The sequence below is a fragment of the Heterodontus francisci genome, chromosome 28, assembly GCF_036365525.1.
Source record: "Heterodontus francisci isolate sHetFra1 chromosome 28, sHetFra1.hap1, whole genome shotgun sequence".
Taxonomy (NCBI): domain Eukaryota; kingdom Metazoa; phylum Chordata; class Chondrichthyes; order Heterodontiformes; family Heterodontidae; genus Heterodontus; species Heterodontus francisci.
Window position 1 is genome coordinate 25545935 of NC_090398.1, and position 16622 is coordinate 25562556.

The window sequence follows — 16622 nt, forward strand, 5'->3', positions numbered from 1 at the left end:
CTTATCTCAGGCCGGTGACCGTTCCTCTTAAACTCGCTCTTCAACTGAGTCTCAGCAGCAAATCCCGCCGATCATTGGAGAGTCCGGCGCAGGCGCAATACACACAGCCCGGCCCACTCCGATTGTTCCGCCTCGCGCGCATCAATCAAAAACCGGTCATGCGCAGTGGGGGGAGGACGTTGACCATCGCTGCCCGACTCGCGCAGCGTCCGTTTAACGGCCGAGCCGTGAGCGGCCATGCTGCCGGAATGGGGCGGAGCTGGGATTGTCGCCGGCCTGTCCTATTGGTGGAGGAGGTTGTCAATCTGCACACCCGTGACCAGCGGGAGGAGCGGATAGGTGGAGCTGAGTTTCAGGTGATTAGTCTGCAGGAGGGAATCTGCTCTGTAATGTGCAGCTTTGTTAATAATAATACCGCCTTTTTATTCCAGGTTTATTAATTATTTAATTTAAATTCCACCGGCTTCCATGGCAATGTTTGAACTGATGTTTTCGGAGTATTAGACAGATTCTCCCAGTCTCATTCTCACCATTTCCTGTCTCACCCTATGTAATCTTTGTGTACTGTCTACAGGACCAGTGTTTCTCACAGTAAATGGGACTTTCCCTTACCTTTCTCCCCAGTTGATCTATGACAGCTCTTTGAATGGGAAGGGTTCTCTCTGGTTGGTGCTCTCACAATCCTGTGCTGGTTCACCTGCTGTTGTTCCTCGGTCTACAATCCCTGTTTACTGTCAGCTGCAGAACTTGCTCATCACTTCATCATTTACCAGGAGATCGAATTATAACAAAACAGAATGAGATCAATATTGAGGGTCTGAAGGAGAAAGTCAATTTGTTCAATTCCAATCACCGTCTCGTGAACTTTCAGCAAATCGTCAGAGTTTGGGGGCAGAAATGTGCTGTATCACTCTGCATTTTAAACAACCCTCGTTGGCTTACACACAGTCTGATCACACTGGGTCCATCCTCCCCGGGTTACACACTGTCTGATCTCACTGGGTCCATCCTCCCCGGGTTATTCACTGTCTGATTTCACTGGGTCCATCCACCCCGAGTTACACAGTCTGATCTCACTGGGTCCATCCACCCCGAGTTACACAGTCTGATCTGACTGGGTCCATCCACCCCGAGTTACACAGTCTGATCTGACTGGGTCCATCCTCCCCGAGTTACACACTGTCTGATCTCACTGGGTCCATCCTCCCCGGGTTACACACTGTCTGATCTCACTGGGTCCATCCTTCCCGGGTTACACACTGTCTGATCTCACTGGGTCCATCCTCCCCGGGTTACACACTGTCTGATCTCACTGGGTCCATCCTCCCCAGGTTACACACTGATCACACTGGGTCCATCCTCCCCAGGTTACACACAGTCTGATCACACTGGGTCCATCCTCCCCGCGTTACACACTGTCTGATCACACTGGGTCCATCCTCCCCGGGTTACACACTGTCTGATCTCACTGGGTCCATCCTCCCCGGTTTACACACTGTCTGATCTCCCTGGGTCCATCCTCCCCAGGTTACACACTGTCTGATCTCCCTGGGTCCATCCTCCCCGGGTTACACACTGATCTCACTGGGTCCATCCTCCCCAGGTTACACACAGTCTGATCACACTGGGTCCATCCTCCCCAGGTTACACACTGATCACACTGGGTCCATCCTCCCCAGGTTACACACAGTCTGATCACACTGGGTCCATCCTCCCCGGGTTACACACTGTCTGATCCCATCAGTGGAGCCGGAAATTCTCCATCTTCTCTACGAACTGCGGATTAATCAAACCAGACCAAACCCTGTGTTAACACTCTATATTAATACTATATCACTCTATGTTGATGCTATTTTTCACGATATTAATACTTTACACTGTTGGAGCTGCAACTGTCCCTCACCGTCACTCAGAGACAAGTGAGCGCCACTGACCACTGAGAATAATACAAAAAACTGTTGGAAATACTCAGCAGGTCTGGCAGCATCTATGGAGAGAGAAGCAAAGTTAAAATTTCAGGCCTGTGACGTTTCATCAGAATTAGCAAAGGTTAGAAATGTAATAGCTTTTAAGCAAATAAAGCGGGGGTTGGGCAAGAGGTAACAAAAGGGACGGTGCTGATCGGACAAGGTCACAGAGAATAACTGACAAGAAGTTGGGGGGTGGGGCACGGGGGGGATAGATTCAATGGCAAAAGGGATGATGGAGCCGGGGGAGAGCCAATGGGAAAAGGGATGATGGAGCCGGGGGAGAGCCAATGGGAAAAGGAATGATGGAGCCGGGGTAGAGTCAATGGGAAAAGGGCTGCGGAGCTGGGGTAGAGCCAATGGGAAAAGGGATGCAGAGCTGGGGGAAGAGCCAATGGGAAAAGGGATGATGGAGGTTGACCTGTTTATCATTTTTTTCCTAAAATATACTTTATTCATAAAAATTTGATAAAATACATTTTAAAAAAGTTCAAATTTCACATTTCAGGTAATTTCAGAGATCAGATTTCTTCGATATTGTAAAACATGAAATGCCTCGCAATCCTTGCCATTCCATTTTAAATGCAATGTATTACATAGTAAAAAACATTTTGGTGTATACAGCCCGAGGGGTTTTCCATGGTTCCATCCCCTCAGTTCACTATGGCGGGAGGACCTTACTCAGTGGTCTTTCCCCACTGAGCCTTTGTGGCGGCTGCCCCAAGCTTTAGTGCATCCCTCAGCACTTAGTCCTGGACCTTGGTCTGCAACACTTGTTCGTGGACATCTCTTTGCACTGGAAGACCAGCAGGTTTCAGGCAGACTGAATTGATGGTCCTCCAGCAGCAGTTGATGTTTACCTCGGTTTGCGTCCCCGGGAACAGCCCGTAGAGCACAGACTCCTGTGTTACAGAGCTGCTCGGGATGAACCTCGACAAAAACCACTGCATCTCTTTCCACACCTGCTTTGCAAAGGCACATTCCAAAAGGAGGTTCGCAACAGACTCTTCCCCACCACAGGCTATGTCTTGGTGCTTGTTTGAAAGTTCTGGTGATGAGGCGTTCTGCCAAATGACTTTGGCAGTCTGCTCGAGGAACCATCCGACAGGATCCACCATCTCCTTTTCCCATAGGGCCTTGAGGACATTCCATGCAGACCACTGCCTGATGAATTGGTGGTCAAAGGTGCTTTTCTGCACAAACTTTCCCACGAAGGATAGGTGGAACGGCATGGTCCAACTGGATGGAACGTTCTGCGGCAATGTGGCCAGATCCATCCTTCGCAACACCGGGGGCAGATAGAACCTTAGCACGTAGTGACACTTGGTGTTTACGTACTGGGGCTCCACAGACAGCTTGATGCAGCCGCACACAAAGGTGGCCATCAGGATGAGGGCGACATTGGGTAGATTTTTTTCCCCTTTATCCAGACGTTTGAATATCGTGTCCCTCCAGACATGGTCCAGTTTGGATTGCCAGATAAAGTGGCAGATGGCTCGGGTGACCGCCACGACGCAGGAGTTGGGTATGAGCCAGACCTGGGCCACATACAGCAACAACGTGAGCGCCTCGCACCTGATGACAGGGTTCTTACCCACAATGGTGAGACAACGCTGCTCCCATATGCTCAATTTATGGTTTACCCTGGCTACTCGCTCCTCCCAGGTTTTGGTGCACGCCCCAGCCCCACCGAACCATATCCCCAGCATCTTCAGGTAGTCTGACCTGATGGTGACGCAGACAAAGGATCGGTCAGCCTAGATCCCAAAGAACACGGCTTCGCTCTTGCCGTGATTTACCTTGTCTCCCGAGGCCAGTTCAAACTGGTCGCAGATCATCCTTCCTAATGGACTCAGCAGAAGGTTTGATACAGCAAACAAACAAGACAGGGGAGAGAGGACAGCCCTATCTGAATCCAGATTGGATCAGGAAACTTTCTGATTCCCACCCATTGATTGAGACTGTGCTACTTATATTTGTGGAGAGCAGTTTGATCCAATTGCGGATTCCCTCCCCAAACCCCATTTTGGAGAGCACGTCCATCATGTATGTGTGTGATATCTTGTCAAAAGCCTTCTCCTGGTCTAAGCTGATGAGGCAGCTGTCCACCCCACTGTCCTGTACATAGGCGATCATATCCCTGAGGCTATCAGAGATCTTCCTGCCGGGTACAGTACAGGTCTGGTCAGGGTGAATCACCAACTCCTGACCCGACTGACGACGACTTTGGACAGAATCTTGAGTCGACATTAAGCAGTAAGATGGGCTGCCAATTTCTGATTTCTGCTCTCTCCCCCTTCCGCTTATAGATGAGGGTGATGATGCCTTTCCTCATGGATTCTAACATGCTGCTGGCCAGAAGCATACTCTTGTACACTTCCAGCAGGTCTGGGCCGATCTAGTCCCACAGAGCTGAACACAACACAACCGGTAAACCGTTGCTTCTGTAGTGTCCAGTTTGCTATCGTCACTGCCGGATCGTCCAGCTGCGTTAATGATGCAGTTGAAGTCACCACCTAGAATGACCGGCCAGGATGTCGCAAGCAGCAGTGGGAGCTGCTGGAGGACGGTCAGCCACTCGCTGCATTGAACCGGGGCGTACACGTTAATTAACCGGAGTGGAGCATTGTTGTATATTACGTCTGCTACGAGGAGGTGACCACCCACCACCTCCTTAACTTCGGAGATGGTGAAGTGCCTCCCTGCAGCTGAATACCCAGGATAGAGAAATGGTAATCATTTCCCTCTGACCGGATCGATGGCCCGTGGGATCACCATCGTGACCATTGCCTGTAGGTGCCGAGGTGTGGAATTCCATACTTCTGCAGAAACAGTAGGTTGGCTTTGATCTTGGCAAGGTAACCCAAGGTCAAAACACATTGCGTAGTGGATTTAACGCTGCGCACGTTAATGGAAACAATCTTTATACCCATTTAAAACGGGATGTTGTTTACCATACCAAGTATCCTTACTAGTCCCAGTCCTTGGGTATGTTCCTGCATAGCCATGGTGTGCAGAAGCCGTTGCAGATGCATTGGGCTCAGAAAACCCTTCTGGTCACTCACGGGGGGTTTGTTCTGCTGGGGTGACATCGGGGGGCGGGGGGGGGGTGGTTGCTCTGGCAGGCAGCGAGGTTTGGACTGTCCTCTGCTGCTGGTGCCTTTCCCCTCTGTTCCTCCTTGAGAACATTACTGCTCCCGGCTTCCTGGAGCTGTAGTGCACTGGACGCTTCGCTGCTCTCGGTCTCCCGGAACTGGGGTGCGCTGGGCATCTCACTGAGTTCAGCGCTTTGAGGTTGGGGCACACTGGGCCCATTGCTGCTTCCAGTGCCACGGAGCTGGTGGGGCTTTCTCTTCCAGCGCCTTTGCATTCTGCCACTTCGTTTGCATGTGCCATCTTTCCGGACCTTCCTCATCCGATGGGGAGCAGCTGCTGTAGTCCGTCTCAGACGGCAGCCTCCTCGTGCCACTGGTTTGGGTGGTGACCTGTTCCTTTTTTTGGGGCTTCTTTATGGTTTTCTTTTTGACCACTTGCCAGTCATCCGTTTCTCCCTCTGCTGCCTCCACCTCCATGGATTCTGTCTGTTGAGGAAGAGTTTCCAGGCACAGGGTAGGTGCTGGGTCACTGGTTGCAGCTGCCTCCCAGAATCACAATCGTTACAGTGCAGAAGGAGGCCATTCGGCCCCTCATGTCCGCACCAGCCCTCTGAAAGAGCAACTCCCTCAGATTCATCCCCCCGCCTTCTCCCCATAACCCTGCACATTCTTCCTTTGCATATAGGGAGGCGGTGGCGTACTGGTATTGTCATTGAACTAGCAACCCAGAGCCCCAGATATTGCTTTGGGGAAATGGGTTCAAATCCCACCACAGCAGAAGGTGGAATTTGAATTCAATTAATTAAAAATCTGGAATTTAAAGCTCGTCTAATGATGGCTCTGAAACCATTGTCGATTGTTGTAAAAACCCATCTGGTTCACTAATGCCCTTTAGGGAAGGAAATCTGTTGTCCTTACCTGGTCGGGCCTGCATGTGACTCCAGATCCACAGCAATGTGGTTGACTCTTACATGCCCTCGAAATGGCCTAGCAAGCCACTCATTTCAAGGGCAATAAATGCTGACCTAGCCTGCGACGCCCACATCCCATGAAAGAATAAAAAAAAAAATCACTGTCTATTCCCTTTTGAATGCTCCAGTTGAACCTGCCTCCACCATGTTCTCAGGCAGCATATTCCAGACCTTGACCACTCGCTGCATGAAAACATTTTTCCTCATGTCACTTTTGCTTCTCTTACCAAATATTTGAAATCGATGTCCTCTCATTCTTGATTCTTTCACAAGTGGGAACAGTTTCTCTCTACCTACTCTGTCCAGGCCCCTCATGATTTTGAATACCTCTATCAAATCACCTCACAGCCTTCTCTTCTCCAAGGAAAACAGTCCTAACTTCTCCAATCTATCTTCATGAAATTCCTCATCCCTGGAACATTCTTGTGAATCTCTTCTGTATTCTCTCCAATGCCCGCACGTCTTTCCCCAAGTGCAGCACCCAGAATTGAACGCAGTACTCCAGCTGAGGCTGAACTAGTGTCTTATACAAGTTCAACATAACCTCCTTGCACTTGTGCTGTATGCTCCTATTAATAAAGCCCAGGATACTGTATGCTTTATTCACCGCTCTTGCAACCTGTCCTGCCATCTTCAATGACTTATGCACATATACACCTCAGTCCCTCTGCTCCAACACTCACTTTAGAATTATTCCTTTAATTTTGTATTGTCTCTCCATGTTCTTCTTACCAAAATGAATCACCTTACATTTCTCTGCATCTGCCACCTATCTGCCCATTCCACCAACTTGTCTATTTCCTTTTGAAGTTCTACACTATCATTCTCACATTTCACAATGCTTCCAAATTTCGTATCATCTGCAAACTTTGAAATTGTGCCCTGTATACCAAGGTCTAGGTCATTAATATATATCAGGAAAAGCAAGGGTCCCCTTTCCTCTCCTTCTCAGATGGATTTCCCTCGCTGCGGTAGGGTTGCTGGGCTCCTTTGCAGCACGAGTCATGTTCACCGTTCCTTCGTCCAGCCTTTCCTGTGGTCTTGTCGCCTGTGCGTAACTGGGGCAGGTTTTGGAGAGGTGGCCTGCCCCACCACACAGGTTGCAGCTTTTACTCTACTTACAGTCCTTTGTGTGATGGCCTTCCTGCTTGCAGTTCTTGCAGACGACAGTGATGCAGTTGGCCGCCACATGACCAGATTTGCCACAGGTCTGACGAACACTGGGCTGCCCTGCGTCGACCAAGGAGCCTCGACTTCTCTCGATAGCGAAGCTGGAGGGAGGATGGATGATATCTCTGTTGGCATCGACCTTCAAGGTCACCTTGACCTGTCGTTTGCTGGTCCAAATCCTAAATGGGTCCTTGACCTCAGTACTGCAGCCGGCCGCCTTGATGTACCTGGTGAGGAAAAGTGAGCACATGCATGACAGGAACATGGGGGGTTGTAGAGGTGGATCACCACCACCTGGTTGTGTTGCGACGGCACGTGAAGAGTGGCTCCGCCGTGAGGATCGACAGCGGTGCCTGGTTTCCTCTCTCCTTGAAGACCTTCAGGAACGTGATGCATCCCGTCATGTTCTTGAATGTCACATTGAAATATCCACTGCTGAGGAAGTCCTGTAGACAGAAGATGTCCACAGCTTGGAATCCACATCATTCAGTCAGGATTTTCTTAATGAAGAAGGTATGGTCGACAGACACATCCTCTTTATTATCCTTCACCACCACCCTAATGGCCTGAAGCTCCAGTGTTTTTGCTCAAAGTTTTCCTGGAACAGGGTCAAAGGCCACTGATCATGGTCTCTCCCCTGCCAGGCTGTAAATCCTTTCATGATACCTAAGCATTTCTGATATCATCCTTATAAATTGCTTCTGCATCCTCTCCAGTGCCTTTATATCCTTTTAATAATATGGCGACCAGAACTGCACGTAGTATTTTAAGTGTCATCTAAACAAGGTTCGATATAGGTTCAACATAACTTGCCTACTTCTCAATTCTATCTCTCTAGATCTAAAGCCCAGTGTTTACTCTCCTTTTTTAATGGCCTTGCTAACCTGTGGTGCAACTTTTAGTGGTTGGTGTGTTTGAACTCCAAGATCCCTTTGTTCCTCTACCTCAGCTAGACTCGCACCTTCCAAGTAATAAGTGACCTCCCTATTCTTCCTCTCAAAATGTACTACCTCACATTTATCCGTGATTAACTTTGTTTGCCAATGATTTGCCCATTCTGTAAGTTTATTAATGTCCTTCTGTAATTTGTTATTGTCCTCCTCAGTATTGACCATCCCCCACTATTTGGTTTCATCAGCAAATTTAGAAATTGTGTTTTTGATTCCAAAGTCCAAATTGTGAAGGTAAGTTGGGAACAGCAGTGGTCACAGCACTGATCCCCGTGGAGCACCACTTCCCATCTTCTGCCTCTTTGTCTAACTACCTTTTACTCCCACTCTCTGCTTTCTGTCTTGAAGTCAGTTAGAAATTCATTCTGCTACTTGTTCCCTGACTGCACATTCTCTGACCTGATTCATTCATTTTTCTGAAGCACCTTATCGAAAGCCTTTTGAAAATCCAGATAAATTACATCGACTGCATTATAACCAAGAACATTTCCCTCCGAATGCTGTGAAAACACAGGCTCTGTCTTGTAGATACCAGATCACATCTCTCACCCTTCTGACTAGCAGAATGTGTTTGGAATGATTTGCATATTCACAGACACAACCCTCAATAGCAGCTCCAGTTGTCTGTTATAATGATTTTTCTGTTTTTTTCTTCCACCCCGTGACTTTATCTTCACCACTCCAAAACATCTTTCCTTTCATTCCTGCTAAGAACTTTTCACTATTTCATAAATCTTCTGTTCTTTCTTCAAGTTTTATTAATTCCACTCTCTGGTCTCAGATCCGGATATTTCCCACTCTCCTGTCACATCAGCTGATATCCTTCCCATTTTCCACTCTCTAGTCTCAGATCCAGATATTTCCCACTCTCCTGTCACATCAGCCGATATCCTTCCCATTTTCCACTCTCTGGTCTCAGATCCGGATATTTCCCACTCTCCTGTCATATCAGCTGATATCCTTCCCATTTTCCACTCTCTGGTCTCAGATCCGGATATTTCCCACTCTCCTGTCACATCAGCCGATATCCTTCCCATTTTCCACTCTCTAGTCTCAGATCCGGATATTTCCCACTCTCCTGTCACATCAGCCGATACCCTTCCCATTTTCCAGTCTCGAGTCTCAGATCCGGATATTTCCCACTCTCCTGTCACATCAGCTGATATCCTTCCCATTTTCCACTCTCTAGTCTCAGATCCGGATATTTCCCACTCTGCTGTCACATCAGCTGATATCCTTCCCATTGCTCCATTCAGCTTTACTGTAATGTAATTGAAGTTGATCAGTTCAGATTGTCACCATTCCTTCCCTTCTCCCTGAACCCACTCTCGTGACCCAAGAATGTGAACCCTTCCGTCCTGCTCCAGCGCTACAACTGCACCTTGACCTGTCTTATATTTACCTCCATAAACAGCCAGTGCAAAACAATCCAGAATCACCACCCTGAAGCCCTGTTTACCAGCCTAGAGTCAAAATTTTAATATTCCCTCTATAACCCTCTTTCTATCTGTGTGACTGGTTCTAACCCTGGATATTCTCTGCTCTCCTATCTTTCCCAGCGATGATCCTACTGCTCCAAGATGTTCTTCCTTCTGGCACCAGGGTCTTAACTTACCATTCAGGACCTGCTCAGGGCGGTAGAAGAGTCTGTCTATTCCCCTGACTATAGAGTCTCCCACCACTATCATTCTCCTATTCCTGTGCCCCACCTGTCTCTCACCCCCACCCCACTCGGGGTGGCCTCCTGCTTCCTGGTGTCACACTGTTTCTCAGGGAGACCTTCCACTGAGTCACTGTCTCTATCCACCTTACAGACCCCAATACCAGTATTCAGGGAATTTCTCCACCTGTGATTGCAGTGCCCTCTGGATGGTCACTCACTTCCCTCTTTCTACTCAGCCCCTGCCCTGGTCCATCTTCCTGTGTGAGCTGCAGATTCTTCTATGAGATCTGGACCTTTGTCAGGAGAGACATTATATCTGAAGTATTTTGTGAACCTACCTGTGCCCATTCTCATTCGTGTTGAAGATGCTGGATCTTCTCCCTGTTTGGTGAAGGCGTTCCCAGATTCTGATGCTTGTAATAAATGTAAGATTAATAGGAGGATCAAACAAAAATATTAAAATGGGAAGGAGAACATTGCCTTGTTAAACATGATATCAGTTCCCCCCCCCCCCCGCCCGCCCCCATCAGTGCAACAGCTGTTAGTTGTGGGATTGAGCATTTCCCGAGGGTTACAATAAACTCTCCACATCAGGTGTGACAGGGACAGCAGCCCAGTGAGTGCTGCTGATAGAGTCATAGATTCATAGAGTTACACAGCACAGAAACAGGCACTTCAGCCCACCGTGTCCGTGCCAGCCATCAAGCCTATCTAATCTAAACCCATTTTCCAGCACTTGGCCCGTAGCTTTGTATATTATGATGTTTCAAGTGCTCATCTAAATACTTAAATGTTGTGAGGGTTCCTGCCTCTCTCACCTCTTCAGGCAGGGTGTTCCAGATTCCAACCACCCTCTGGGTGAAAATATTTTTCCTCAAATCTCTTCTAAACCTCCTGCCCCTTACCTTAAATCTATGCCCCTTGGTTATTGACACCTCCGCTAAGAGAAAAGGTTTCTGGAAGTTTCTTCCTATCTACCCCAGCTTGGCCCCTCATAATTTTGATCTGTACCACCCAGTTCCAGATGGGGTCTCGTCATCTGAGACTCTGCACTGGAACACCCATTGGTAATATTTACTCACACAATGTGGGGCAAAACCAGCCTCACTGGAACACAGGAACAGGAGTAGGCCATTCAGCCCCTCGAGCCTGTTCTGTCAGTCAGAGAGATCACGGCTGGCCAGTATCCTCATTCCATCCACCCGTCTTAGCTCCACATCTCTGAATACACTTGCTTCACAAAAATCTATGATCTTAATCTAAAATGATTCATTGAGCTCGGATATCCTGTTTTTACTGGGAGGGAGTTCCACATTCCACCAGCCTGTGAGTGAAAAAGTGTTTCTGAACTTCACTCCTGAATGGCCTGACTCTGATTTTCAGGTTATGTTCCCTTGTCCTACACGCTCCCTCTAGCTGAAAATGTTTCTCTATTTACTCCATCAATTCCTTTCAAAATCCTAAAAGCCTCAATCAAATCACCCCTTAACCTTCTAAATTTTATAAATAAATGATAAAATGTAAACCCATTCTAAGGTGTGGTACACAGTCTGAGTTAGTGAATATTCTACAGGGAAATATGGTGCAACTGATATTTAATTAATGAAATGATCCTTCACTCGGTTTTATACAGTCTGGTGATATTGTAGTATTTTATTCATAGATTTGTGTTTAATATTTTGATTTATTGAGTTTCAATATTAAATTATGGCGTTTTATGAATATAATATCTACTTCTTCTTTGGCCTCCTTATCTCGAGAGACGATGGGGAAGCGCCTGGATGTGATCAGTGGTGTGTGGAGCAGCACCTGGAGTGGCTATAAAGGCCAATTCTAGAGTGACAGGCTCTTCCACAGGTGCTGCAGAAAAATTTGATTGTCGGGGCTGTTACACAGTTGGCTCTTCCCTTGCACCTCTGTCTTTTTTCCTGCCAATTGCTAAGTCTCTTCGACTCGCCACACTTTAGCCCCGCCTTTATGGCTGCCCGCCAGCTCTGGCGAACACTGGCAACTGACTCCCACGACTTGTGATCAATGTCACAGGATTTCATGTCGCGTTTGTGGACGTCTTTAAAGCGGAGACATGGACAGCCGATGGGTCTGATACCAGTGGCGAGCTCGCTGTACAATGTGTCTTTGGGGATCCTGCCATCTTCCATGCGGCTCACATGGCCAAGCCATCTCAAGCGCCGCTGACTCAGTAGTGTGTATAAGCTGGGGATGTTGGCCGCCTCGAGGACTTCTGTGTTGGAGATACGGTCCTGCCACCTGATGCCAAGTATTCTCCGGAGGCAGCGAAGATGGAACGAATTGAGACGTCGCTCTTGGCTGACATAAGTTGTCCAGGCCTCGCTGCCATAGAGCAAGGTACTGAGGACACAGGCTTGATACACTCGGACTTTTGTGTTCCGTGTCAGTGCGCCATTTTCCCACACTCTCTTGGCCAGTCTGGACATAGCAGTGGAAGCCTTTGTTGATTTCTGCAACTAGAGACAGGTTACTGGTGATAGTTGAGCCTAGGTCGGTGAACTCTTGAACCACTTCCAGAGCGTAGTCGCCAATATTGATGGATGAAGCATTTCTGACGTCCTGCCCCATGATGTTCGTTTTCTTGAGGCTGATGGTTCGGCCAAATTCATTGCAGGCAGCTGCAAACCTGTCGATGAGACTCTGCAGGCACTCTTCTGTGTGAGATGTTAAAGCAGCATCGTCAGCAAAGAGGAGTTCCCTGATGAGGACTTTCCGTACTTTGGACTTCGCTCTTAGAAGGGCAAGGTTGAACAACCTGCCCCCTGATCTTGTGTGGCGGAAAATTCCTTCTTCCAAGGACTTGAACGCATGTGAAAGCAGTAAGGAGAAGAAAATTCCAAAAAGTGTGGGTGCGAGAACACAGCCGCCCTGTTTCACGCCACTCAGGATAGGAAAGGGGTCTGATGAGGAGCCACCATGTTGAATTGTGCCTTTCATATTGTCATGGAATGAGGTGATGATACTTAGTAGCTTTGGTGGGCATCCAATCTTTTCTAGTAGTCTGAAAAGACCATGTCTGCTGACGAGGTCAAAGGCTTTGGTGAGATCAATGAAAGCAATGTAGAGGGGCGTCTGTTGTTCGCGGCATTTCTCCTGTATCTGACGAATATCTACTTACAAACACAATATATAGCTGGGTGTGATTCCTCCGGTCTCTGAGCAGTGACATTGTCCGTGTGTTCATGTAGATGTGTGCTGGTTGGTGTTTCTGTTTGAATATATTTACCATATCTCACAGGGTGTCAGCAGCTGACTAATGAACACTGTTGGAGGTGAGGACATTTACCACTGTTCTACTAATATTAACATTAATGTAGAATGTTATAAATTATGAAACTATAAACAGTGAGGTGATACACAGCATTGATCTGTGAAATATCATGAGGGATTTTATAATCTCAGGAAATGCCATAAATGTATAAGTGATAGATTTTACTGCTGTATTACAAACAGAATTCTCCACATTGTCTTCAGTCTTCCCAATGTCTCATTGGAGAAATTTGTAATACATTTGAGACTGGATGTTGGACAAGCAGCACGAGAAAGCAAAGGCATTGGAGGTGTTGAGAGAGGTGGTGGAGAGGTGGAGCAGAGTGTTTTCAGTGTATATGTGAAAACTGATCACTTGTCCTCGAATAATGTCTGCATGCAGATGGGAAGTAGGAGGGGGTGAAGATCGATCCATGGGAGTCTCCAGAGGTCACAGTGCAGGATTGAGAGGAGAGGCCAATGAACAAGATTCTCTGGCTGTCATTGGATGGGTAAAAGTCAACCCAAGTGAAGACAGTCCCTCTGAGCTGGACAATGGAGGAGAGGTGTTAAAGGAGGATGTTGTGATCAATGGAGTCACTGACTGCAGAGGTCGAGAAGAATGAAGAGGGATAATTTAACACAGTCACAGTCAGAGAAGGTGTTATTTGTGTCCGTGATTACTGTCAGTACAGAGCTGTGGCGGGAGTGGAAACCTGATTGGAGAGATTTAAACATGGAGTTGTGAGAGAGATGGACAGAGATTCGGGAGGTGACAAAATGATGGGAGGAAAGTGAGTCTGGAGATGCACATGTCTAACTGTTCACCAATGGCTGAAACTGGGCGAGTCTCTGATCAAACCCACTCCTCTGAAACAACACAAGTCTCATTAATGGTTTAATGTTATAGAAACAGTTAAACTCAGGTCACTTTACAGAATATTCCACGTGCTCTGGCAGGGAGACTAGAATCTCGGTTCCAATGGAGAAGTTTGCTTGTTGGAAACTACAGAATTACAGCAAAGTTTCCAATAATCTCTGTACAAAACTGCTGCAGAAAATCTGTCATTGTCACTTCCCTTTTCACACAGAACAAACAGCACAGAAACAGATCATTCGATCCAACTGCTCCTTGTTTATGCTGCACACGATCTTCCTCCCACCCCTTTTCATCAAACCCGATCAGCATAACCTTCTAATTCCTTTCCCTCATGTGTTCATCTAACTTCCTGAAGTTAATCTTTTCTTTGCAGTGAGCATCTGCACACTAGGCCTTGCCTTCACATCGAGCCTGTACAGTTCACATGTTGTTCTTTCCCCGTCCCATTGACTCGCACCCACTGACCCAGCCCCACACCCACTGGCCCAGCCCCTGCAACCACACCCACTCTCCCAACCCCACATCCACTGACACAGACATTTAAAAATTCCTTTGGAATCTGCTTCCACCAATATTTCATGCCATACATTCGAGATTTTAACAACCCTTTTTGTTCCATTCCCTCTCTTCATTTACCAATTATTTTAAAACTGTGATCTCTGGTTGCTGACACTTGCCAGAGGAAACAGATTCTCCAGACTCACTCAAACACAATCTCTCAATGTTTAATATCTCTATTCAGTCTGCTTCCCTGCTCTAAAGAGAACAATTCCAGCTTCTCCAATCTCACCATGTAACTTCAATCCCTCATCCCTGGTATCATCCTGGTAAATCTCCTCTGTACCCCCTCCAAGGACTTCCTGAAATGTGGTGCCCAGAATTGTACAGAATACTCCAGCTGAAACCTCACCTGTAACCAAGGCAGTAACAAGGACTTTAAACTAGTAAATGGAGGGAAAGATTCAGGTGGAAAAGGTAGTCACACAATAATTAATTTTCAATAATAGTTCAAAAGCAAATGAAAGGGACGAGATTAGAGTAACAGTTCGAAATGAACAAAGTACAATGAACAAAGTGAATTTGGTACAAAAACAAGAAATGCTGGATTCACTCAGCAGGTCTGGCAGCATCTGTGGAAAGAGAAGCAGAGTTAACGTTTCGGGTCAGTGACCCTTCTTCGGAACTCGGAAAGTGAATTTGGTGTTGAGAGAGACGGATGCAATAGAAATGAGGAAAGGTCATTGACGTAATGGGGGGAGGATGGATCCAGTGAGATCAGACAGTGAATAACCTGGGGAGGATGGACCCAGTGAGATCAGACAGTGTGTAACCCAGGGAGGATGGACCCAGTGAGGTTAGACAGTGTGTAAACCAGGGAGGATGGATCCAGTGAGATCAGACAGTGTGTAACCCGGGGAGGATGGACCCACTGAGATCAGACAGTGACTAACCCGGGGAGGATGGACCCAGTGAGATCAGACAGTGTGTAACCCAGGGAGTATGGACCCAGTGAGATCAGACAGTGTGTAACCCAGGGAGTATGAACCCAGTGAGATCAGACAGAGTGTAACCAAGGGAGTATGGACCCAGTGAGATCAGACAGTGTGTAACCCGGAGTGGATGGACCCAGTGAGATCAGACAGTGAGTAACCCGGGGAGGATGGACCCGGTGAGATCAGAGAGTGTGTAACCTGGGGAGGATGGACCCAGTGTGATCAGACAGTGAGTAACCCGGGGAGGATGGACCCAGTGTGATCAGGCAGTGTGTAACCCAGGGAGGATGGACCCAGTGTGATCAGGCAGTGTGCAACCCGGGGAGGATGGACCCAGTGAGATCAGACAGTGTGTAACCCTGGGAGAATGGACCCAGTGAGATCATACAGAGTGTAACCCGGGAAGGATGGATCCAGTGAGATCAGACAGTGAGTAACCCTGGGAGAATGGACTCAGTGAGATCAGACAGTGTGTGACCCTGGGAGAATGGACCCAGTGAGATCAGACAGTGTGTAACCCAGGGAGGATGGACCCAGTGAGATCAGACAGTGACTAACCCGAGGAGGATGGACCCAGTGAGGTTAGACAGTGTGTAAACCAGGGAGGATGGATCCAGTGAGATCAGACAGTGTGTAACCCGGGGAGGATGGACCCAGTGAGATCAGACAGTGACTAACCCGGGGAGGATGGACCCAGTGAGATCAGACAGTGTGTAACCCAGGGAGTATGGACCCAGTGAGATCAGACAGTGTGTAACCCAGGGAGTATGAACCCAGTGAGATCAGACAGAGTGTAACCAAGGGAGTATGGACCCAGTGAGATCAGACAGTGTGTAACCCGGAGTGGATGGACCCAGTGTGATCAGACAGTGTGTAACCCGGGGAGGATGGACCCAGTGAGATCAGACAGTGACTAACCCGAGGAGGATGGACCCAGTGAGATCAGACAGTGAGTAACCCGGAGTGGATGGACCCAGTGTGATCAGACAGTGTGTAACCCGGGGAGGATGGACCCAGTGAGATCAGACAGTGACTAACCCGAGGAGGATGGACCCAGTGATATCAGACGGTGAGTAACCCGGGGAGGATGGACCCAGTGAGATCAGACAGTGAGGAACCCAGGGAGGATGAACCCAGTGAGATCAGACAGTGTG

General features: G+C 48.0%; 1 protein-coding gene across 1 annotated transcript in view; it reads left to right on the top strand.

Annotated features, from left to right (window-relative positions):
• Positions 1-200: 200 nt before the first annotated feature.
• Positions 201-16622, top strand: part of LOC137385148 (NACHT, LRR and PYD domains-containing protein 12-like) — a 55697-nt gene continuing 39275 nt past the window's right edge. Inside the window, exon 1 of the mRNA XM_068060082.1 lies at positions 201-356. The gene's annotated coding sequence lies outside the window, so the exon portion shown is untranslated. The remainder of the gene's footprint in view (positions 357-16622) is intronic.